The 26,587-nt window shown below is 38.4% G+C and overlaps 1 long non-coding RNA gene across 1 annotated transcript; it reads left to right on the top strand.

Annotated features, from left to right (window-relative positions):
* LOC134733729 (uncharacterized) lies at positions 1-23,421 on the top strand. Its single transcript, XR_010117350.1, has 4 exons — positions 1-492; positions 8,418-8,510; positions 21,749-21,940; positions 22,261-23,421. It is a non-coding gene; the product is annotated as an uncharacterized lncRNA (long non-coding RNA).
* The last annotated feature ends 3,166 nt before the right edge of the window (positions 23,422-26,587 follow it).

Here is a 26,587-nt window from a genome sequence, read left to right as displayed (position 1 = left end):
GGGCTCTAACAGGGGAAAGCACGTTGCTATACCAGCACATAGCAAGGGCACCTAATATGGTCAAGACTACCTGGAGGAAGTTACCTTTGGTTGAGATTTAAAAGATAAATAGGAGTTAGACAGATGAAGAGGGAGGGGAGTAGAGTTTCAGTGAGAGGAACCAAGCTGTGGAGGACTTGGACGTAGAGAGGGTACGTACTACAGAAACTAGAAGGAGTTCAGTACGGCTGAGGCTTAGAGGAGGGAGGACAGGGCAAAGGAGAGACTTGCAGCTGAGAAGGGCAGGAGCAAACTTCAGAAGTTTACATCCTATCCTGAAATCTTAGGAGAGCCTTTGAGACATTCTAAAGAGGAGGGCATGGTAAACCGTGCATTCTAGAACATAGCTAGTGTAACAGACAGCAGAATGGAAAAGAATCAGGGCCAAACACAAGGAGACCAGAAAACAGGCTCTTATAGGAGCCCAGGAGAAAGATAATGACAGTTTACCAGGTTAGCAACTGTACAGACAGAAAGTCTTGAGTGTATTTGTGACAAATATTTAGGGTAATGATGTAATCTGGCTTTGGGTTATGTATGAAGGGAAAGAAAATTGAGGAGCCCTGCAAAGATTTTGGTTCCTAGTCCTGGCAAGTAGACATACAGTAGTGTCATTCAGTGACAAGGAAAACAAGAATTTGCAAAATCACTAAAAATTTTTTCAAAAAAATCTATATGTAGGGAACCAGGTTTACTCAACATCACAAGAAACGTAGTTCTACCTGGAGGGAGGTAAAAGTAAAATGAGACTTAAGTTGATATTATAAAGGCATTTCTATGTCAATGCTAAAGCAGCTAATTGAATGACAGAGCCTGCCAGATTCTGAGCAGAAGACAGAAGTGATCTGATTTCATGTAGAAAGATTATTCTGGAGAAAGTGTGAATGGGGGATTGAAAGAGAAAGTGGCTAAAGATGAAGCAGGAGATTATTTCAATTGTCCAGGCAAGTGATAATAAGGTCCTAAACTTAAGTAGCCATGATGGGATTCAAGAGGAGGAAACAATAAAGATTTAGAGGAGAGAACCAATAGGTTTCTATGATAATTACATGTGATAGGGTGAGGAAAAGAGGGATGCTAAAGATGAGCCAGATATTCTACTTCCGGAGACTGGAGGAGGGGCAATTCCATCAATGGAAAGATATTCTTTAGAGGAGGAGAAGTTACAGGAAAAACAACAAATTTGGTTTGGACACATTGAGTGTGACATATCTGTGAGACATAGAAGATACTTAACATGTTTGTTGTAATTATGTATCTGGAGTTTAGGGAGGAGGTTGGGTCGTGGAAGTTGCAACATTTATTAGAGTCAAGGGAAGGGATGACAATTGCCCACAGAGGAAGAAAAGAAGAGAAAGAGGAAACCCTGGGGGAAGTCTTACATCTAAGATGTTGAGGGGTGGAGGTAGAAATGATTGAGAGGCAAATCAACCTAAGCTCTGAAGTTGGAGATCCACTCAAAGACAAAGAGATTTCAGGATGCTTGACATGTATACATGCTAGAATTGGCAAGTAAGAAGCTGGGGAATGGGAGAGCAGCTTGAAAATTATAGCAGCAGACCAGGCCCCCAAAATGGTAGATTTCAGCCCCAGTATATTGTAGTATTTCATGCCAGACATTTGTGCTACCAGAAACGCAATGCCACAAAGGATTTCATTTACATGTAGGGTTGTAGGGCATAGGGTATAAATGAGAAGATGAGAGAATCTGGCAACAATTTTAACACTTACAAAGATATGAATGAGGATAAGCCTTTGACTATAATGAATAACAAAAAAATACATGTCAAATTAATTCTTCACATAATCTTTTTTCCCATAAATCTGACAATTTTGATTGAAAAAACCCACTAGATTAAAAAGTGATAGTTCAGTCACTAGTGGAGTCAAGAACTAACAGTAACTATTATTAGTTGGGTGAATGGGCCAGAAAGAATGGAAAAATAACTAATAGTAATTTGGCTGTCTGAGTATTCAACTGAGAACCTGTCATAAGGCATCAATTTAAGGGTTCCTGCAGCAGTGTTCAGCTCCAAACAAGGTCACTAAAAAACGGCAAGTGCACAAGCAAAGAGGCTCCACCTATTCAGGCATAATACTCCCTCCATATCTATTTGGAGACTCTTGAGATGGCTCTGGTGTTTTTGTTTTACAAGTCCTGACCAGCATGTGTATGACATAATGACATGTCAGTGCCTACCAAGTGTCAGTGTAAAGTATTAGTTTTGAATTTACCCAGGCATCTCATTAAAATGAAAAACACAGTGTAAAATTTCTAATGAACCTAAGCCTCTGTCTGGTTTGCTCATAATTCAGGAAAAGCCATAAACAGAAAGATACTTGTCTCTATCCATAGCCAGAGCCCCAACTAAGTACTGCATTGTGAAATGAGTCATTTCCCTGTAAGCAATGATTTGAAATGTGCTGTAATTGCTATGCTGCCCATGTCACCCAAGGAGAAAACAAAACATCTAAGTAACATCACTATGCCTTACAAACTGTCAAACATTCATCGATGACTTCATCTCATACTGGTGATGACCCTTCAGTGGTTTCTTTTACAATAACAGACCTGCCAGCTTGGTCTAAGAGAAGAGGAAACTCACAGAAAGCAGAGCATTGGGCTCATAATTAATTTCATCACTACCATCCGGGCAAAACCCAGAAGCCTATATTTTAATTCGCTTGCCAACATATTTGAAAACAACATTTCTAATGAGATTATTTTTTTCCACATTCAGAAATAATGAGAGCAAAAAGCAACAGTTCTCTGTTAAAATATCTTAATACCTGGTATTGGGAATTTAGAAAGCTATTATCTATTTAGCATAAGTCAACTTGACATTCCGCTGAAACTAAGATTTCGCTCCAGTTAAAAAGCACTTGGAGGCCCTGGCATGAACAGCTGGATTAACAAAATGGAATAGAGGAAATGTTTGCATTACTTTGCTAGGGCTGCCGTAACGAAAACCCACTAACTTGATAGCTCAAAGAAAAGAAATGTATTGTCTTATAGTTACGGAAGCTAGAAGCTCAAAATCAAGGTGCCATCAGAGTTGACTTTTTCTGAGGACTGGGAGGGGAGAATCTATCCCAGACCGCTGCTCTTTGTTTGTAAATGGTCATCTTCTCTCTGTGTCTTTTCATATCATCTTCCCTCTATGTGTGTCTAGCTCTGTGTCAAATTTCCCCTTTAAATCTTTATAAAGACACAAGTCATATTAGATTAGGGCCCACCCTAATGGCTCATTTTAACTTGATTACTTCTGTAAAGACCATTATCTACAAATAAGGTCACATTCTTAGATACTGGAGGTTGGGACTCCAACGTATCTTTTTTGGGGAGAAACAATTCAACCCATACCAATAGTTAAAATAATCCTTCTGCGAGTGCAAATGAATTGCTTTAATTCCATCCATTTATGTGTTTGCTATCAACTGTCTCAGCTAACAAGATAAAACAAAGACAAATCAGAGCTACACTGTCACAAAGTTTCATTGCTGAGAGGTTGGGTTGGTAATGCCTGTCCAGTTCATTAGACACAGATATATCAAGAGTAATGTTCTTGCAGAGTCCCACCATTATTGTCTCAGTAAAACTGACTAGAGAATGTCTACATGCCTATTCATCCTATACCATTTATGACCATTACCACTCACCAAATTTTTAAATTCCAGTAGCATGAAACCCTAGAATTCTACATTTAAATTTATCTATCACTGACATTCTTAGGGATTCTAAGTATTATCTCTAGCAAAATATCTTCCTCTCTAAAGCTGAACAAAAGAATACTGCAATGTGACAAATTAAGATGAATTTGGGCTTTTCATCTGGGAAAGTCTATAGAGACTTAGACTCACTCACACTGACCTGGACTCACAGAGAGTTTTATTCTGTGAAGAAGCAAGAACGTTACCACGATATTACCATCATAGAGGACCAAATAGGCCATTTCCAGCCCCACTGCATCATCCTGATCAAACTCAGAAAATGAACTATCTTCTAAAAAAAAAAAATTCAGTATATATAAAAGGATATTCATCCAAGAATTATTTCTAGTAGCAGAACTTTAAATGTGTACTCAATCATCAATCAGTAAAGATAGCATTAACTATGTTATGTTTACTCTATGAATGATTAAAGTGGTAAACACAAAGATTATATAGCATCATGATCATGTGATTCTACAGCAAAATACACAGCAGACAGCTCTGTTCATGCCCACGAAGTTTTCAATCAACTTTTGAGGGCCTTCCTCTAAAATTTAAGGAGAAAACCAAGGATAATCAGATAACTGAGGAAAGGTCCTAACGTAAAAGGCAGAGCACAAAAGAAGGGCATGTGGGGGAAGCTACTTGGAGGCGAGAGACTGTATAAGAAGAAAACTTCCAAGGAAAACTATCATCTATATCAGTGAGATATGTAAAGTATCATACATGAAATAAGAACAAATATTATTTAAAATTTTTAAAGAAAAAACTCAGAGTTCAAAAATTTTTGAAATTAAATATAAGGGAGAAGAAATAACAAACTCAATGGGATAATTGGAATACTGAGAAAATCTCCAAAAATTAAAGTAAAAAAATATGGAAAATAAGTGGGAAACATTAAGAAAACTGGAGGATAGTTCAGGCAGTCCAACCGAAAAACCCAGAAAATGGAGGGGAGAATATTATTTTAAAAATCAAAAAATATCTCAGACTTGAAGGGTGATAGTTTTAAGACTCAGAAAAGCGTTTCGGGTATCAACCATAATTTTTAATGGACTTACTAGGGCATATAATTATGAAATTTTGGAATGAAGGCAAAGATATAAAAATTCAAGAGAGAAAAAACATTAAGTTACATACAAAGGATCAGGAATCAGAAGGATGCTCAATTTTCAAAAAACAAAAGAAGATGGAATATAATAGAGCAATGACTTCAAATTTCAAGTGATTAATTCCAACTCAGAATTCTATATCCAGCTAAATGAGCAGTTAAGTATGAGGGTCAACTCTAAAGACCTTCAGACATGCAAGATGTCTCCAATGTGGATTTCCCCAGAAACAACTCCAAAAACAAGGACTTTAATGCAAATAGTTGATTTGGGAACTGCCACGGAGGACTGGCAGGGGAATGGAGAATTGAGAACAGGAAGAAAAGGAGCCCAAGAAAGGATGCTTTATTGGATATGTCACCTCAATGGACAACTGGGATTCAATCCTCCTGAAGAACTGCAGGAGACAGATAGAACACGCATCATAACTATCTTTGCCAAGGGGTGAAAAAACTGTTCCATCACTGGCTGAGAGCTTCTCCTGTGTATGAACCCTGAGAAATTGTCATGTGGAGTCAGAGGTGCATGCAGTCATGTCCATTAATACAGACAGAATTTTAAGCATCGAAGGAATCTGAGAGGACACCAACAACACCTGCTACAGGTCTCAAAACATTTACTTTCTCCTTAAGTTATGCAAGGAGATGTTTCATGGAAATGATGTAGCAAACCAGAAAAGAATATGATACAATAAGGCCAGGAAACAGAGGATGCAATTCAAAAGACAGATGAGGAGCACCCTTGGGTTAATGGTAAATGGAGATCCAAGGTAACGACCAGATAGCAACCAGGTGAGATTTAAGGAGGTCAGTAAGCCCCAGGAAAGACGTCCCCAAGAACATGAAATGTATAGAGTATCTGATGTGTTTCAATGTATGAGAACAGATTGAGACAACTGAGGGAAACATCAATGTTGAATAAGTGATAAGTACAAAGAGAATTAAGAAAACAAATAAGCAAGACAATTAGTAACTCAAAGGAAAAACAAAAAGTTGTGTAAAAAAGGAAAAAACTCATAGAATACTATATGAATAATGTAGTGTTCTGAATTTTGTATCTTGACAATATATCGTATCTGTACATACAGATCTACCATATTTTAAAAGCCAAATAATAGCTCCTTAATAAGAACACATTGTAATTCATGTAACAGTCTCCTAATGATAGACATTTCAGTCATTTCCAGTTTTGTTTTATTACAAATGATGCTGAAATAAACATCCTTGAAATTTTCTGGAGTACATAGTCTTAGTAATGAAATTTCTAGGTCAAATGGTAAACACAAATAAAGTTTTGATGACTTTTTTCTAAATTCTTCTCCAAAAAAGTTTCATCCATATAAACTCTCACCAATAGTGCACAGTCATTTTTTCTCCCACAATAGATATTATCAATTTGCTTTTTGTGAGTTTTTTTTCTTTTTGACAATTAAAACTACAAGAGTAAAGAAGGAGAATTTCATATTTAAAATAATTATATCTATGTATTATTTTAATTTTCTTCCAATGTATTATTTTTAAATTAGACTTAAATAATTGATTAATTGCTTTAATCTAACTAATTAAATCTTCATACTGCACTGGCAAATTTTTCAAAACAAATAATGTCCTAAAGACGTGAAACATTATAGTTGTCCTTAATGCTAAATTATTTTCCTCTATAAAAATCCAGTCTATTCTGCCATCTATAAAATAGCTGCCAAAAAACCAATGTAGTTATTAAGAAATTATCTTTAATATTTTTACAGGATTCATATATCTTGCACTGTTCATTAATCTCAAAACACCTGATGTAAATTCCAGATTTTTTAACCAAGAAGGATGTGGCTGTAAGGAAAAGAAAAATACATAATTCCCATTTCTTAAATGAAGTATAGGATAATTAATAAAAATTACTGACAACAAATGGGAAATCATATTAAATTATGTGGATGGATGCCTACTCCTTAATTTGCACAGCCTCTTAGCTCTCTACTAAGACATTCTGCCACCCACAGATACAGATCTAACTGTGGCATAAGTATTTTACATACCCTCTCCTAAATTTCTAAGCATTTCTACTTTTAACTTTCTCTGGTGTTAAAAATCTCCTTCATTAAGACAAGCATTGATTTATTTGGACTGAGAATATTTCTGACAGGATTTGAAACTAATTATTTTGTCCTAGATACACAAAAATAGATTCTTATGTTTTACCAACTTCACAAAACCATGGACCATCCTACACTAAAAAAAAAAAACCCAAAAACTTAACTGAGTAACTTAACAGCAAAATCTTATAATCACGAAACGAGTTTAAACCTTAGTCCTTTAAACAGCTATTGGCTATCAAACTAAATAATTTATGCAAAATCACATGAATTTGGCCATTTTTTTCAAATTGACTATTTCAAAACTTTAAATGTCAAAAATCCTAACGGAGACTCTGAATTCACCAACGTCCCAGTTGTGACTTTAGAATAGTTACGGTTCCAATAATTGTTCTGAATTGTGTTCTGCTGAAAACCTCCTCAACAGAATTGAAAGTATAATCTGGGCACTGTTTGTATTTGGTATGTGCTGGGAATAGAGGAGCAGAGCAACCTCTCTGCCCATGCAGCGCATTTTGCATAATTTCATTATTAAAGGGTTGCTGATGAATAAAATGTCATACATACAGAGGACTGAGGCAGGGAAAGAACGTAAACTGGAAACCTGGATACTGCAAAGAATCACATAGTCCATGAGGGCCAGAAGTCCTTTCCCATTTTCTATATGGTCAGACCCTTATTTGAATATTCATTCATCCTAAGCTCCACAGGAATATAGAGATGTTGGAAGGAGTTGGGAGGTGAACGCTGAAGATGATTAAGGGTTGGACTAAGAAAGAAATGAACAGATTGCTAAACTTGGAAAAGGAGGGAGCTCTGTTTAAAAAAGGCTTCTGAGTAATGGGACCAATTAATAAACAAAAATAGAATCTCAGCTGCTTTTCATTCCCACTGTGAACAGAATAAGAGAAAACAGGTGGAACTAAACATGAGGGTGAAGGCTGCCAACAGTTTAGCAAGTCAGGAGCAGCAGTGTCTACAGCAACCAGTTGTGATATTCCAATCCACACGATCTGTGAAGTAGGGCAATGGTAGAGGTAAATGTGGTCACTGCCACAAGAGACTAAAACAAATGAGTGCTTGAAGGAGGGAGGAAATATTTCTAAAAGCACCAATTGCAAGACCCCACTTCCAGACTAGCTGTCAATAACTTGTATGGCAGTCAGACATGTAAATTAGAACAGCCCTGGAGCTGGGCAGCCTGGGTTTGAATCCTGCTCTTCCGTTTGCTAGCTTGCTGTCCTTAGACAAGGCACTTAACCTATCTGTTCTTCCATTTCCTTATCTATCAAAGGGGAAAATCAGTGTTAACCCAGTGGAGTAGTTGAGAGGATTGATGAATTAAGTTACGTGTGTGTGTCTGTGTGTTCTCATATATTTGTTATTATTATTCCTCAATCACAAAGTTGTGAGTTGGAGGAATGTATTTTGGCAGAGGATTAAACTTGTTTCAACATTCTAATGTCCAGAATCCTCTATGAACCATCATTTGCAGCAAGTACACTAAATGTGGACACTCATGCTTACAATGACTGAGGCAGCAGACACCATGAGACCCTGAGGTATGAATCATGCAAAATGGATTCACCTTTATCCAATATTGAGCATTTAAAATTTAGTCATCTACATGCACGCAGCTGGAGGCCATTACCCTAAGGGAATTACGCAGGAACAGAAAACCAAATACCGCACGTTCTCACCGGTAGACCCTGGGGACTACTAGTGAGGAGAGAGTGGGAGGGGGACAACGATTTAAAAAAAACTATTGGGTACTATGCTCACTACCTGGGTGATGGGATCGTTTGTATCCCAAACCTCAACATCAGCCAATATACCCATGAAACAAACCTGCACATGTACCCCCTGAATCTAAAATAAAATTTGAAATTTTTAAAAAACAAAACTCCTAAACAAGAATGTCAAAAAAAAAAAATAAAACTTCATTATCTAATTATTTAAGACTAGGCGACCTATGTTTATCTTACACAATAATTCTTTCTTTATAAAATACTGTATTAGCCAGAACATATTAATTTCTAATCACCTTACGTGACAGAAACCACTTAATACATAATACATATCACTGAATCAATGAAGCCACTAATGAATTAATTAACCAAAAACTGACTGCAGATCCAGAGACCTTTGGCTAGCTAGCCTGCGTGTTCCCCTTTGCTGGCTTGTGATTTGGGAAAGGTCATTGCAAAACTTAATTATTGATGTATTTATTTTTAAAACTACAGATAGGCACTGCTTTAAAAAAAACAATACGTTGCCTCACCTCTAAGCAATCATAATTTAAAATAAAAGATTATAATCAAAATTACTATATTGGGTAATCAAAATGTCTTTAAGATTTTTGATATTTAGAACTTTAAAAAGAGAAAAAAAAAATCCCTTTTTTCTGTCAGTTTGCTGTGCAATTATGTCAGTTGTTCAATCCAGACTTAAATAAATCATGTTTTACTATGAACTACTCTGTACATAGAAATGCTTTATTCTTCCCTTTCATATTATTATTTAAAGCCATTCCACTCATACGCATGAACACATATAAGATTCTCTATTACAATTTTTTATACTTATATGAAAATATGTTTAATAAAAGTGTCATACTATGATAAAGCGAAAGTGTTGCATAATTAGAAGTAATTTCTGTAGACAGATTATCTGAATAAGAGCTGTTGTATCCAGGTTTTTATTTTTAGGCAAAACAACCCTTTATGTTTTTTTCAGCTTTATTGAGGTATAATTGATGCACCGAAAAAAATCTGTACATAATTTATAAAGTTTGATGAGCTTGGACATACATGTATCCTCTTGATATCATCACCACAATCAGGGTAATAAATATACTCATTATTTCCAAAAGGTTCCTTGTGTCCCTTGGCTATTTTATGGTTTTGTTTTATATTTGTTTGCTTGCTTGTTTGTAAGAAAACATAAGCTCTAACCTCTTAACAAAATTTTAAGTACATAGCACTGTATTATTAACTACAGGCACTGTGTTGTACAGCATATATCTAGAACTTACTCATCTTGTACAAATATAACTTTACACCCATTGAGCCCCTGGCAACCATTACTCTAGTTTCTGCTTTTGTGAGCTTGACTATTTTAGATACCTCATATAAATGGGACCATGCAGTATTTGTCCTTTTGTGACAGGATTATTTCACTTACCACAATGTCGTCCAGTCCCATCTACATTGTCATAAATGTATTTCTTTCTTTTTAAGACTGGGTAATATTCCACTGTATGTATTCACTGCATTTTCTGTATTCATATGTCAATGAGTATTTGGGTAGTGTCCATATCTTGGCTATTATGAATAGTGCTACAATGAACATGGGAGTGTTGATATCTCTGCAAGATCCTAGTTTCAGTTTGCTTGGATCTATAGCCAGGAGTAGGATTGCTGGATATTGGTTTCTGTGCTTGACCAAAGTGGTGGAGCTGAGCTGCTTCAGTGACAGATGATGCCTTGTGGATGAAGGGGACTGGGTTTTTGTGTGTTCGAGCTCCCATCTCTCCTTGAACAACATATAGCAATAGAGAAGCCAGGAGGTGTTCTATTTACACACCCTGAATCATGTAATTTCTGAATATGAGCATTTTAAACATAGAGATGAACATAACTTTCAATAATGCTTTCACTCAGTGCTCTCAGATCAGTGAGATTGTGATTTATTTCTACATTTGGAATGGACTTCTTCACAGAGCTTAACACATACTTTTAAAAAATATAGCATGATATAATAAGTAAGGCCAACTAAGCAACTGATGCAAAAAGATTTGCAACATATAAACTAGACAAAAGATTAGTATGCTTAATGTACTCAGAGCTCCTACAAATGTAAGAAGATAAGCAACACAATAGAAAAATGTATAAATGGTATTGTGATATTTCATATAAGAATAAATGCACAGCCGGGTGTGGTGGCTCACGCCTGCAGTCGCAGCACTTTGGGAGGCCAAGGCGGGCGGATCATGAGGTCGGGAGATTGAGACCATCCTGGCCAACATGGTGAAACCCCATCTCTACCAAAAATACAAAAAAATTAGTTGGGTGTGGTGGCCGCGCACCTGTAATCCCAGCTACTCAGAAGGCTGAGGCAGGAGAATCGCTTGAAACCGGGAGGTGGAGATTGCAGTAAGCCAAGATCATGCCACTGCACTCCAGCCTGATGACAGAACAAGACTCTGTCTCAAAAAAAAAAAAGAGGCCGGGCGCGGTGGCTCAAGCCTGTAATCCCAGCACTTTGGGAGGCCGAGGCGGGCGGATCACGAGGTCAGGAGATCGAGACCATCCTGGCTAACACAGTGAAACCCCATCTCTACTAAAAATACAAAAAATTAGCTGGACGTGTTGGCGGGCGCCTGTAGTCCCAGCTACTCGGGAGGCTGAGGCAGGAGAATGGCATGAACCCGGGAGGCGGAGCTTGCAGTGAGCCGAGATCGCGCCATTGCACTCCCACCTGGGAGACAGAGCAAGACTCCATCTCAAAAAAAAAAAAAAAAAAAAAAAAGAATAAATGCATATAATAAAAGATAAAGTTATGAAAAGATACTCAGTCTCACTAGTGGTCATTAGAATGCAAATTTGAACAGTAAGATATTTTTCAAATACCAGATCAATTTTTTTTAATTTGCTTTAATAACCAATACTTAAGAATTGCTGATGAGATGAACTGTGATCAACTACAAGAAACTTTTTGAGAAGTATAACAACCATACTTACAGAAGTTCTAAGAAGACAAATATCTATCCCAGCAAACTACTTAAGGAAAATATGAGTTTATGGTAGACATTAGTTGTCTCAAGCTCTTAGTATTTGTCTCCCCTTTTAATAACTGCTCAGCAATTATCCTTGGGTAATCACACTTTCATACTTTCAATCCAAATGTTTTGGTAAGGGTGGCTTCATGCTCCAGAGTCCAGAGGGGACCATGTGGCCTAAACTTGGCAGATAGAGTACTGATACCCTGGTACAGTGACTGGTTCAGGGATGGGCAACCAGGCCAGCGAAAATCATATCCAGTACCTCAGAAAAAACAACGGGGAAAGAACAGCTTTCTTAACACTGTAAAATGAGATTTAAGACTGGAACTGATGATGACTATTTTGTCAAAGAGGAAAGACTGCTTGAGAATTAAGCTTACAGAGACAAATGCTGAACGAAGAATCAAATGTAGACAGGCTCCTGAGAACATCATTTCTGTTTCTGAATCTGACAGTATCTGAAGCTTACATTCCTCCTGGCTTTTCAACTACCTGAGCCAATAGAGTTGAATCAACGGTGCATATACATTCTATGGAATATTATGCAACTTTTTAAAAACAAAGAGACAGAACTACACATGTTGAAAGCATGGCAAAGTTTTTCTCTAAAGGACCAGATATTAAATATTTTTGACTTTATAACTAAAATGACTCTGTTGCAATTACTTAACTCTGCCTTTGTAGTGTGAAAACAGCCATAGACAATACGTTCAGCATGGCCAGAGTCAGCCCATGAACCATGGTTTGCCTATCCATGGTACATCATTAAATGAAAAATGATGCCATTTTTATGAAGGAACTTGCTTAAAGAATGATTTATATACAACCATATATTAAAAGTATAATGAAAACAATGTAATAACATATAGCATTGCTGATTACCTCAGGTGGAGTGGTTTTGAGAGGTGAAGCCAGCTGGACTTTCTGGGTCAAGTGGGGACTTGGAGAACTTTTCTGTCTAGCTAAAGGATTGTAAATGCACCAATCAGCACTCTGTGTCTAGCTAAAGAATTGTGAACGCACCAATCAGCACTCTGTAAAAATGCAAAAATCCGCGCTCTGTGTCTAGCTAAAGGATTGTAAATGCACCAATCAGCACTCTGTAAAAATACACCAATAAACACTCTGTAAAAACGCACCAATCAGCGCTCTGTATCTAGCTAAAGGTTTGTAAACGCATCAATCAGCATTCTGTAAAAACAGACCAATCAGCACTCTGTAAAATGGACCAATCAGCAGGATGTGGGCGGGGACAAACAAGGGAATAAAAGCTGGCTGCCCAAGCAAGCAGCGGCAACCGGCTTGGGTCCCCTCTCACGGTGGCTTTGTTCTCTCGCTCTTCACAATAAATCTTGCTGCTGCTCACTCTTTGGGGTCTGCACTACCTTTATGAGCTGTAACACTCACTGCGAAGGTCTGCAGCTTCACTCCTGAAGTCAGAGAGACCACGAACCCACCGAAAGGAAGAAACTCCAGACACATTTGAACATCTGAAGGAACAGTCTCCGGACACACGATCTTTAAGAGCTGTAACACTCACCACGAGGGACCGTGGCTTCATTCTTGACGTCAGCGAGACCAAGAACCCATCAGAAGAAACCAATTCCAGACACAGTTTTAGAAGAAGATTGAAGAGAGATTTTTAATTTTGAATATTTTTCTTTCAATTTCTGTGTTATTTGACTTGTTATAATGAACATGCATTACTTTTTTATTTAAAAATATCTAATAACCTTAAAAAAAGGGAGGTGCATTTTTTAATGTAGTCCCTAAAATTTAAAAAAATTTGCATTATAACTAGGCTAGAATTTGGGGAAATCATGAATATTCAACCTGCCCTGATCTTTTAGCACCTGGAGGCCACATTCAGTTTAGCAGACCTATTTTACAGAGAAGGCCTAACGAGGTATTGCGCCTTACTAAAGGTTACAGAGCTAATTAGTGGTAAATCCTCATCTAGAAATAAGGCCTCCAGATTCCTAGTCCAGTCTTTTTTCAGCACGTATTACAGGTCCATAGATGTTCTTTCCCTTCCTCATTTGAGAATTAATGCATAGAAAATAGATGCCTCTCCAAACATATCATCATGAATATGTTTATAGCATCCAGCTCCAAGCAGCTCTGCCTTCAAAGATTTTTACACCACAGTCAGATTTTCTCTTCTGTAAATTGTTAGCACTATTTTTAGGAGTCCTTTTCTCTGGCAGATCCAGGCATTCTCGCATTTGAGCCCTGTCATCTCTTCAGTGTGTATTTAGTAGTTTCAGCACTCTGCTCACTGTTTGCATATCATGACGGCAGGCAGAGTTCAGCAATACAGAACGTCTTATCCATTTCCTCTTAATCCATTTTATATTCATCCTGAGCCCATCAGAGCAGGAGATGGAATGAGAGTTTTATAATTACCTTTTGCAAACAGAACGTTAAATTATTATACAGTAGAATCCTCTAGTTTCTTGGACATAAGACGGCCTTTACTTGCCAGTGAACAGATCTGCCTGTCTCTATAAGTACACATATGTACTTTGGAAAACAGCCCTGTTAGCTTGAAGTTATTGATCAATTTCGGTAGATTACTGCAATAGATTCTTAAAGTGCTTTAAGATTAAGAGATGTGCTTGGCTTTCTTCTGTCATGTATCTCAAAGGAAAACCATGAGATGAGACACACAATGAAAAACAGCAGGTAATACCATATGAGACTCCTTATTAAAAACATAAAGTGCCTTTCACTCCTGCTTTTATTAAGTCTACTTTTCAAGCTAAATGGGGGGTTAGGTGAGGCGATTATAATACAAGTCACATATAAATATTTCATTATCCATGTCCTACAGCAAGATAGCCCCCAGAATGCCTTTGAAAGCTCCAGAGTGATGGCAGCAGGTTGAATATAATGAACAATGTTGCAAATGGGAACATGAGACGGCAGGTCTGGTGGGGACGGAGTCTTCTAGAAACTGTAAGGCTGTAATTACTGAACACTGCTTCGGTTTCAGTTGACTTTGAACACTGGTAACCATCTTTGGCGGATTATATTTTTCTCAGCTAGTTAAAATGAAGCCAGTCAGAGAACCTGAAATTTATAAGGCATAATACATAGGCAAAGGCATTGTCTGCTTTTATTACTCTAATTTTTGTCTGGTTTCCAAGCTCATTCCACTATGCACTGTGCAACTGAATTAAAATTGGGTTAAGAAATAGATTTATATTATTATGTCTGAAGGCTGAATGGCTAGAAGTTATATTTTTAAAAAGAATTGAACAGCCTAATTTTTTTGGTGGGGGAAAAGAGGCAGACATGGGATTCCAGCTTTATGTGTTAGCACTTTTTCTTAGTATGTTATTTGAAATAATCACTAAATTAAGAACGGAATGAAGGAAAGTGAATGATGAGAGACAGAATGAGCGGGAAAAGGGAAAAAGTATAAATGCTAGTTACGATGAAACGTTGTAACTGAAACCAGCAAAACCAGTTCCAGTGATTTGATTTGCCTTAAACATTTAACCCAAAACAACGATAAAATGAAAATTGCTGACAATGCCCACTTTAATTTAGTTTGATTTCTAGTTCAAATTTTAGGGGGCAAGAGAGTTAGTATAAATTTATTAAAGAGCTTGAGTAAACTCTGGTAGCTGACTTGCTGCATGGATAAGCCAGAATCCAGCTGAGCATAGGCCTGCTTTCTTGTCTGGAACTACCTGAATAAAATTCAATTCAGTCCAATTCAGAGAACACAGCACAGGCAGGGCTAAGCCCAGCAGGGCAGACACAGGCCCAGTGGTAAATCACAAAACAGCCTCTATCCTTACTACCCATTCTTTGTTCTCTCTTTCCCTGGTAACACAGGGAATCTGGTTAAAGGCAACATCGTAGACACATCGACAGAAAAAGGAAAGAGAGCCATGTCACAAAAGCACAACCTGAGGGGGATGTATGGGAGAGGTCAGGATGCCATTGCCCGGCAGTCAGCCTCTGGCCACTAGCCCTGTGCTGGACCCGTGAGCAGTATGGTAGCTGTGAGCTGAAAGAAAAATCACTGCCTCCATTTACCATCTTGGTTTTGGCATCCCCTGAGGGTGTCACCCTACCTGCCACAAATCCTGAGATCCAAGGCAAGACACAATGTGCCATGCCCCTGGGATGCATTCTGCCTCTGTTAGCTGCAGTGACAGCCCTCCTGCCTCACATCCATGCAGAAGCAGAAGGCAAGTGAGCATGTAAGAGTGCCAGCTTGGTTTCACAGAGGATGTTGGCACCCAGATGACCTCAGCCCACCCCAGAGATCCCCTGTAAACAGTCTCCATGCAGGCCTACAGCTTCCTGCATTCCTAGCTGAGAGTGTTCTCAGGCTGCGGCAGCAAGCTCAGTCTGGACTCAGGGCAGGCTGGGCCACCCAAGAGTGACTTCCAGCAAATGAGGGACAGGAGTCAGTGGATAACCATGCCAGCTTCCTCAGCCCTCAGGGGAGCTCTGAAGTTTGCGGTACACAGTCTCTCAGGAGGTCCACGTGCAATTGAGCCCTAGTTTCCCACAACCCTTTGTTGACTTTTCTCTTGCCTCATGGTGTGTCCTGGGATCATCTCCTAAATAAACGACCTCACTCAAACCATTGTTTCCAGATCAGCTTTTAGAGGAATGCCCTCTAAGAGCCTTAGCGTTACAGCTATGACCAACCAGACCAGAGCTGCTCCTGGGTTCTGTCTCTCTAGACACTCATACTAAAAACAAGACACTCAGAATAAAAACAAATCCAGTTTGTCTTCCACATGGTATCTAAAGGTGGTTATCATGGGTGCCCCTCCCCAGCACAAAGCCTTCTTGTCTCTAAATGTTCTCAGCTTTTTCATGTTTATTCTGTTCTATAATTTCTAGACCCACTGCCATCCTACTTGTGATCCTCTAGCTGGATTCCATTTTATTAACCCTCCTTATAAATGCCCTGTCTCTTCACTCTCAACTTGACTCTCTAGCACATCTGCCCCTTAAGGCTCCATGTGACAGTCATCCCCACACTACTCTAAGGAAGACGACTGTCCACAGAGGTCCTGACATTACCTTTTTTCAGATTAGTCACAAATATCCACCTGACATTTGTTACAATCATCTGTAAGAAATCCTAGGGACACCGTCTGTTAAATTTTTCAAACAACCATTAGAATGTAATTTCTGAGTACTCTGAATTAGAGGTTCTGATTCTTGTAGGAGCCTTGAATTCCCTTAAGAATGTAACGAAAGCTGTGTACTCTGCCAAAAAAAAAAAAAATACATATATGTGCATCCACAATTGTGTATGAGATTTGGGTGGATTTAGAGATCTTCCGAAGTCCATCTCTGGACCGAGGCTTAGAGGCCACATTTTCATCTAAACTCTTCCCAAAGCATCCCTCTGCTCAAACCAGAAGCATATTGATTCCATCACTCTCAAGTTCCATTACTCTCCAGGCACAGAACTAAATTCATGACTGTCATAAAATTGGGACATGGAGAGACAATTTTATTTGCTCTAAGAGAAGATTCTGCTTGTTGACCACTGTGTGACGAAAGCCTAGATCTTTTTGGTAGAAAATGCTGAACAAAGTCACTCCCTCCTGCTTTTCTGTCTCATGCTACGCAACAATAACCCCCATACCTAAAATGTCCTGCTACATAAAGTGACCTTCCCACAGCACCTCAAGGTGTTTGAATTTTCCTGAAAATTTTCCAAAGTTCCAATTGGAGTATAGGAGGTTTTCATTATGGACAGTTGGGTGAACCTGCCTTCAGAAAAAGCTGTCTCTCTAGACAAGATCATTCATCTGGAATGAAAGCTTATCAAGTCTGTGGCTATTGTGCCATTTCTTTTACAGAACCAAGAAACGAACTGATTTCAATCTCCAGTACCTAGACGGGATATTAAAATAAGTTGAATGACAAAGGAGATTGAAAAGTATCTTGGACATTGGTGAAGCATGTGTGCTATGCACAATTGTATAATGTTTTAGCCACCTACATTCATAGTTGCTCACACACTTAGACTGGAGGAGACAGAGAAGCTATGATTATTGTTAATGGCGTGACTTGGCTTTTTTTTAATTTGCAGAACATTTTAAAAGCACATGTGTAATGCACATTCTTTCTTTTTTAATATTTATTAAATGCCTTTTTCACTGTGAGGTATGCAAAGATAAATTAATCTGTGATTAGTGATAATTTTTATATTATCATAGGGGAGATGAGACTCTAAAGTAGTACAATTGCTTCAGATCAAATGCTATAGGTATTTCGAGAGCTCTTTCCCATGAGATTTACCTAATAAATTTGAAAAGCAGATATTATTCTATGTGTGATCTGCAAATACATTGTTTCGAATTCCTTTTCTGATCAATCAAAAGCTAAGGTTTTTTTCTAACAGTTAATTTGGAGTACAAAACAATAAATAAAAATAAAATGTACCTCTTCTCTAATTTTAGTAAAATACCCCACCTACATGTCCTCATGATGAAGTTAAGATTCCTCAGCTAAATAAACCAAAATTTGAAAATAAAATCTACATATTTAATAATCATCTGTAGGCATGAGCCGAAACTATATGGGAACTAAGATCTATAACTAGTCATGTTCATGGAGGGTACAGTTTTTGCCACATTCATTTCTAATGATACTTGGTTGAATACAAGAAAATTGCAGCAAAACCCCATGCAAACAGACCCCACAGAAACAAAATTTGTATACAACGTGATTGACTCCTTCCTTCTATCTAATCATGTTTTCAGATCTGGTGGGGTTAAAGTTTTTATATGGGAGGTAAGGCATGAAGTGAAATGTAAAGGGAAAGACAAGGCTTGGTGGAAGTGGCAAAAAATACAAAACAAAACTCTTCTTGGGAGGTACAGGGGAAAAGAGTGGGTCCCTGGTCTCCAGAGTTTTACTGGCTCAGTTCCCCCCAAGTAAGGCCAATGAAGTGGGCACAAATTAACCAGGAGATTCATGGAATTGCTGCTGCTGTCCTAGAATTCCCAGCCTTCCCTGGGAAGCTGGATCAATGTCAACAGCACTTAAATCAGAAAGGACAACCAACACCAGGTGGCATTACACTGCAACTGGGATGGAGGCTGACTGGGATCCTCAGACAAACCCCAGAACTGTGGCAGCTAGCTGGACAGGCTCGCCGCCACCCCATTCCATTAACCTCATAAAATTGTGAGCTTGCATTTTATAGGATTGGATATTTTGGACCCCACTTATCAGGTTTTGGCAGGGGTTCACTTGGTGAAATATCTTCTAGGTCATCATTTTTATCCAAAAACAAATTTAAGAAAGGTCAGCTATAGTTCGAAGGAATGATGAACAACTCAAACAGAAATTGAAATCTGCAATATTTTATGGAAGCAATTTTGAGGCAAGAAACAATATTGAATGAGAAGTGTACACATGTGAAAGTTTTCTCAGTATATTTTTGTTCAGGTTTTTAAACCATATCTAAGCACTTCGTAAGTTTACCATTTTAAGCTCAAAATAATGAAGAAGCAACCACTGTCTAAAAACACATTAGAATCATGGGGCAATTTTAATTCAACAAAACCAAAATCCCAGATCTCCAAAAGAGATTGTGCTCAGGGGATATACACACAATCAAGCCAGAATTCATAAGATCATGAAATGTGACTTCCTGACCTTTGAAATTTCAAAGCATATATTTTGCCTCAGTGATATAACTAGTTAATTCAAAAAATATTTAGGTAGCAGCAATCAAGCTATTAAACATTTTCAGGAATTTTCACATGAAGATTTTTTAAAAGTGAATGAAAATAAAAGATTATCACTCATGTCAATCCCACTTTGCCTATTGACTGCATGGCATTTCAAGTAGATTGCTTCTCTGTCTGCCTCCTCTTTCTCTCTCTCTCTCTCTCACACACACACACACACACACACACGCACACAACAATAATGATGGCTTGCTGCAATAGGCAAAGAAACAAAACAATATCCCAGAATAGATACGGAAGGTGACTAGAGTTCTTTATAAAGTATTACCTCTGGTTTATTTTTTAAAAACTCTTCTGTTATCAAACAATGGCGCCTCAGAAGTATAAAGAAGGACTCTGCTAATGCACAATGAAGGATTCTGCCAAAGTACTAATGAGCACTTTTGACATCGTTTATAATAAAGACATCAAAATTTTAAAGAATAGAAACATTTCTTATTAGGGTTTAAAATGAGTGTTTTGGGCAACCGAAACATTTGTACCTCCTCACTAGTTTCCATGGTTCTTGTGACTATGTCACTCAGTCAAAAGCACTGCAAGAAGTATGTGACCACTGTTTTTGCACCATATGGTATACTGCAGTTCTGGGGAAGGGGAGTTAATTGGCTATATCTGAGCAGTCACAAGATTTATAGGTTTGATTATCAAAAATAGATGCTTTTACCCTGATATATATGGAGCTTTTGCTGTTGTATTAATAATAATAAAAGCATGCCAAATGAATGAAAAAGCATCATTATAAAAGGGATTTGTGTGTGCAATGAAACAGCATGGGTGCCTCGTGGCTTCCACAATGAAGATGTAACTATTTTCATATACAAGTTATTAGCTCAAGTTGTTCTTTATTACACCATAACTTTGCTCCTATAGCAACATGGTTGTAGCAGAAAAATAATTACGCCTGGGTGTTACATGCCAGATGTTTTTAAAGCAAAGGTGGCAGTTTAATTCTAAGCTAGTTTAAATGGTAGATATAAGAAGTACCAGCAAAAATACAAATAAAAGTGTTACAGAAAAGTAAGGTGAACTTAATTAGATGCCTATATTCCTAGATACCTTTTTTTCTAAACCAGCACTACCCAATAAAAATATATGCTAGCATGTATATAATTTTTAATTTTCTGATAGCCACATTTTTTTAAAGTAAAAAGAAATGAGCTTAATTTTACCAATACATTTTAACCCAATGTATCCAAAATATTATTTCAACATGAAACTACTATAAAAATGTATGATGAGTTATTTTACATTTTTTTCTCTTGGGTTTTTTTAATCTGCTGTATAATTTACACTTACAGCACATCTCAATTCAGAGAGCTAGATTTCAAGTCTTGATAGCCACATATGGCTGGTTCGTGGCTCCCATAATGAACAGCCCTGTTCTAGACTTTTCTCTTGTCTGCATTTAGTACTACAGCTAATCTCTCCCATCTAGTTTATAATAATACTCAGAGAAGATGACCCTGGGAAGGCTCTCCAGAATCATTAACCACTCTGAAACATCTGCCATGTGTACTTTTCACAGAGGGCAGCTGAATCCTTTCATTCAATCAAGACGATCACAGTTCTAAGTTCAACCCAGAAAATATTTTTTAAAACAGCTTCTTTAAAAATCCTGAAGTCCAAAAATTGTGGCTCAATTTTGCTGTCTCCTTGTGGAAATGAAAAATATCCAGAGATAGGAAGTGGCAAGCCTGTAAGTGGTGCAATCCACATTCTTGCCTAGCTGTGGGAGTTGAAGGGATGGAGGTTGCATGCACTTATAGTGAAATTAAAGGAAATAGTATACGGAAAGCATCAGGGCCTGCAATGTTTTCCTAGCAAAGAATTACCAAAGAAGAAAGACTCTGTCTCTGCCCTCAAGCTCTAGGTCTACCTGGGATCCAGGGTAACAGGACAGAAGCCATGACATGAGAACATAGGCAGAACCCAAGAAGTGGAGGAAATGGGTTAAATCACAGGATGGTTCTGAGTGTGGATTTGTGTGGTATAGTCAGCCACCCCTCCCAATCCTAATCTTCACTTATCCTACTGTCCCTCCTTGAAACATCTGTATATGGATGAAATTTAAATGTTTTTTTGTTTGTGTGTTTTTAAGTGAACATCAGCCTTAAAAAAGCAAATCACAAAAGAGCAACAGTGTAAGATGGAAAGAAAGGAAAGCCACAAGAGAGAAAGAACAGTCCTTTTTGGGGGCCAGGGAGGAGACATGGTACTAAGTTCGCCAATTGTATGTGTATTTTCTTTTTCTTTTTACTTTACCTGACAGTCATCTCTTAGTCTCTGTCTCTTCAACTGTCACCTATGAGGGCCGCACACAAAACACAGTATTGGGGGAAAGGCCCCAGCTTGCCTGCCTGGAAGACTTCTCTGACGGTGATGCAATGCAGAACAAAGGGAGTGTTTGCCGGAGTAAATGGTGCAAATTCAGCTGAGTTAATAAGATAACGCAGTGAAGGAGGTGAGTCAGGTAGGGTTGGAAAGAAGTATTGGGACCAGGCTCTTGCTGGATTCTATTATAATTGCATTTCTCCCAGCTACCTGTCTTCTAGGTTAGCTCACAGCCAGGTACTATTGGGTTCTCCCTGGTGGGACAGAACTGACGAGAATTCAGTCAATTCCAGTTAGAACATGGCCAGTGGGGTCCCATCAGTAATCTCCCAGAAAATAAACTTCATGAGGACAGAGCCTCTGTTTTGTTACATAGAGCCTAGACTAGTACCTTAAGAAATATTTAAAAGATACTTATTAGTAAATTTAACAAATATTTGTTGAATGAAGGAAAAGAAGGGAGACCAGCAGCTGCCAGTTTGGAGAATCAAGATTGGCCAGCATTGTGATATCCCCAGAGACAAGACAAGAGGGCCAGTGAAAACCTACCAAGGCCAATTATGAGAACACATGGGAGAGAGGTCCTGGGGTGCTGCAGAAAGAAAATAGAGAATAAAAGAAATTTGGGGGCAATCATTCCTCAGGTGTGAAGTATAAGTGAAGTCAACTCATTTGTGGATCAATTTTTTTTCTACCTTCATCTGTATTGATTTATCACTTCTGTTAAGAGTCTACCCTGAAACCTAATCACTGTACTTTCAGTAGGCTAATCCTAGATTCACCCTAGAGGTCATTTTTAGTTACTCTTAATCATACTGTCTTCTAACAAGCCAAATAATTTCTCTCCATCTTTGATGTTTATGCCGTTCAAATATTTGTGAAGCATTATCACATCTCCCATTAGTTGTTGCTGAGCTAGGCTTTAAGGATTAAGCACATTTAGATCCTTTAAACCTAGTAAATGCCTCAGATCAATCCTTCCATTACTCTAACCATTTCTGAGGCTCTTCTTGATAGCATCTTCAGAGTCTTTGTACATCTCAACACTACTGAGACATCTGTAGCTCAACTTGATATCCCCAAAAGAGCCTAACCAACATCACATCATGACATATTTTTCTTAAATCACCTGCATCAAAAAATCCCAAAAGTGGATTATTTAAAATTAGATTCTTGGGTCATACAATTAAACCTAGTGAATCACTGAGAGATGGGTTCAGAATTTCAAAATGGTAAATTAACAAGATACCCCAGATTATTCGTAGGCACCTAAAACTTGAGGACCAGCTGCAGCAAGTCATTACCGAGAAATCCTCAATATAAACTTTGAATACCTTTTCTATATAGGCACATAAGCCTGAAACTTTCAAAACATTATACACTATTATTTATGACTGTCCCACAAGTGAAGTCAGCACTGAGAAAGCAGCAAGGATCTCAGACATGCAAGAGGAGACAAATGTACCAGGCGCATTACTCGTTCTTTTCTCCATTGTACTGCAATGCCCAGACATTATTTACTTCAAGTTCATAGAATTGGATTAACCATACCCTTGATTTTTGGTACACGTTCATCGTTAGTCCATACATGGCTCTTATTTATTTATTTGCTTTCTTGCTTGTTTGAAATATAATAAACACCACTGATCTCACTACCTAACACAGAAATTCAAATACTCACAATAACTTACACTCCCCTGTGGGATTTTTTTTTTTCTGTTGTTCCTGTCTCAGCTCTTCTTACTACACAATCTACAAGTACAAATTCTGGGGCTGGCAGGGAACCTGCTGGGATATTTTATGGGATATTTTACAGTAGGAAGGTTCTTCCTTCCTACTGAAAAGAAACATTTTGAAAAACACAGCAGTATGTAGACACGGGATGAAATGAGGAGAAATAATAAATAATACTGACTAAGCAGTTGTTTGTTCAACAAATGTCCATTAAAGTCCCTACTATGTGCCAGGTGCAATGCCAGGCCTTGGGGCTACAAAGATAGATGGCTCTTGTCCTCAAAGAACTCACAATCAGTTAGAGAGACAAACAAATAAATTCAGTCAAGTGCTACAGGGGTAATGAGAGAAATCTGTATGAGGGAGAAGTGAGACCCAAAGGATAGAGCGTCAGTTCTACTGGGGAAAAAAGAAATATCAGGAAAAGATTTTACAGAGAAGACAATCATGAAGCTGAGTCTTGACAGATGACTTTGAGAGAACTTTAACTACAACAAAAATTTTAGGCTCAGAAACAAGACTGGAAAAAGACTGGTGTCAGTACCTTTAAATCCAAATTTTACTCAATGTTCACTTGGTTTCCAGAATTTCACTATCATCTGTGTAAGCCTACTGACACCAGGACACATGTGATTCAGCCTCAGCAGTGCACAGTCGGCCAAATGCTGTTCAGCAACCTGAGTAATATCAAAATTGCTCAGCTATTTTGGATTGTGTTTGAAGAGAATACATAGCCCACAGTTAAAGTTTTTTAAAACTTTCATTTTTTTTCTCCCGTTTATTTTCTTCAGATGTTGGAACTTGCCTGGTACCATTCTCCTCAAAACTTTCTTAAAAACAAAATAAACAAAAACCTCATCGACATCAGGACTGAGCATTCCAGTTATTCTACACTTTCCACCTATCTTTCTTATTCTGTATCAAACCCCCCCAAATCTGGCCTGACAATAGCAGAACACTCCTCAGGGGCCAAGAAAGGCAAAGAAACTATGCAAGGAAAACTAACACCATGCTTTTTAAGATCAAGGGATGCAAAAATCTGAGTCCATTCTTTGGTTATTTTTGTCTTCAAATAATTATTACATCCAAATATCTACTCTTCTAAAACAGTAGATTTATCAAAAAAAATGTATAACTGTGACTTCTAACCAACTTGCTTCCTGAGAAGTTGAAGACTTAAAAAAAAGAGAGAGAGAAAATTGTGGGAAGGCAGATAAGAACCAGATTGTGGAAGGCTTTGAATCCAAGCGAAGAAACTTGTCTTCGTCCCTTTGAGCTGCTATAACAAAATATCTTAGACTGTATCATTTATAAAAAATTTATTGCTTACAGTTTTGGAGGATGGGAAGTACAAGATCAGGATACCAACAGATTCAGTGTCTGGTGAAGGCTGTCTCCCCACCTCATAGATGGTGCCTTCTCACTGTGTCCTCACATGGCAAGAAGGGCAAACAAGCTTCCTCAGGCCTCTTTTATAAGAGCACTAATCCTATGATGAGGATGGCACCCTCATAACCTAATCATCTCCCAAAGACCCCATCTCTTAATTCTACGACAATCGGGATTAAGTTTCAACACATGAATTTTGGAAGGGACACAAACATTCAGTCCATAGTATTCTGATCCTGATGCCCCCAAATGGATGTCCTTCTCACATGCAAAATACACTCATTCCATCCCAGTATCCCCAAAAGTCTTAATTTATTTCAGCATCAACTCAAAAGTCAAAAGCTCAGAGTCTCATCTAAATATCATCTAAATCAGACATGGGTAAAACTCAAGGTACAGTTCATCCTAAGGCAAATCACTCTCCAGGTGAACCTGTGAAATCAAACAACTATGTGTCTCCAAAATACCATAGGCATAGGATTGATATTCCCATTACAAAGGAAAAAAATAGGAAAGAAGAAAGAGGTAACAAGTCCCAAGTAAATCCAAAATCCAACAAGGAAAACAACATTAAATCTTAAGGCTGAAGAATAATCTTCTTTGATTCTATGTCCTGCCTTCTGGGAGGGGGTGGTTGGGCCCCCAAAGCTCCAGGCAGCCCCATCTCCATGGCTTTGCTGAGCACAGCCCACACTGCAGCTTTCGTGGGTTGATGTCACCTGCCTATAGCTCTCCCAGGCTGGAGTTGCACTCTGGTATCTTTACCATTCTCATTCTGGTGTCTTGGGGATGACCCTGCTTCTATGGCTCCACTAGACAATATGCTAGTGAGGGCTTTCTGTGGTTGCCCTACTCCTATGGCAGTTGTCTGCCTGAACCAGGAGGCTCTATGGGACACCCTATAAAATCTAGGTGGAGGCAGCCATTATCCCACAGCTCATGCACTCTGAGCACCAGTGGATATGGCACCATGTAGATGCCACTAAAATTTACTGTCTATGCCCTCTGGAGGAGCAGCCATAACCACACCAGGCCTGCTGGAGCTGAACCTGGTGGGGGCCAAGGAGCACTGCACTGGAATGCATGCAGCAGAGCCTTGAAGTGGTGCTGGGCAGTAAGACCCAATGTCTCATAGACCCCTTCCTTGAAGTCATTCTGCCCTCAACCAACTGGCACTCCAACCTGTGATGGGAGTGGCAGCCCCAATTATCTCCAAAATGCCTTCAGGGTCACACTTGTGTTGTCTTGATGAATAGCACAGGGCCAATCTATACTGATCTTCTTATCCACACTCTTGGTGTTCTTGGTCCCTATTATGGTTTGAATGTGTGACCTCTCCAAATTTAAATTGAAAAGTAATCCCTATTATAGTAACATGGAAATTGGCTCAACTTCCCCAAAGAACTGATGGTTACAGTTTTTGAATAAACATAGAGTTGACTGTCCTAGTCTTAAAGCTGGAAACTTAACATTTGTCTTATCTGAGTTCCTTTCTCAAGAAACCTCAGGCCTCCCAGATAGTATCAAGGAACTGAAACTCACCAGAAAACTGCATCTAGACAATGAGACACAAGGCCCCTCATTCATCATGGCTGTGTCCTTATCCCTCAATAATTCCTATTTTCCTGCACATAACTACTCTCCTTCCCCACTA

Source organism: Symphalangus syndactylus, chromosome 12 (assembly GCF_028878055.3).
Source record: "Symphalangus syndactylus isolate Jambi chromosome 12, NHGRI_mSymSyn1-v2.1_pri, whole genome shotgun sequence".
In the NCBI taxonomy this organism is placed as follows: Eukaryota; Metazoa; Chordata; class Mammalia; order Primates; family Hylobatidae; genus Symphalangus; species Symphalangus syndactylus.
The sequence above is the reverse complement of the archived record's forward strand: the minus strand, read 5'-3'. Positions and strand labels throughout refer to the sequence as shown.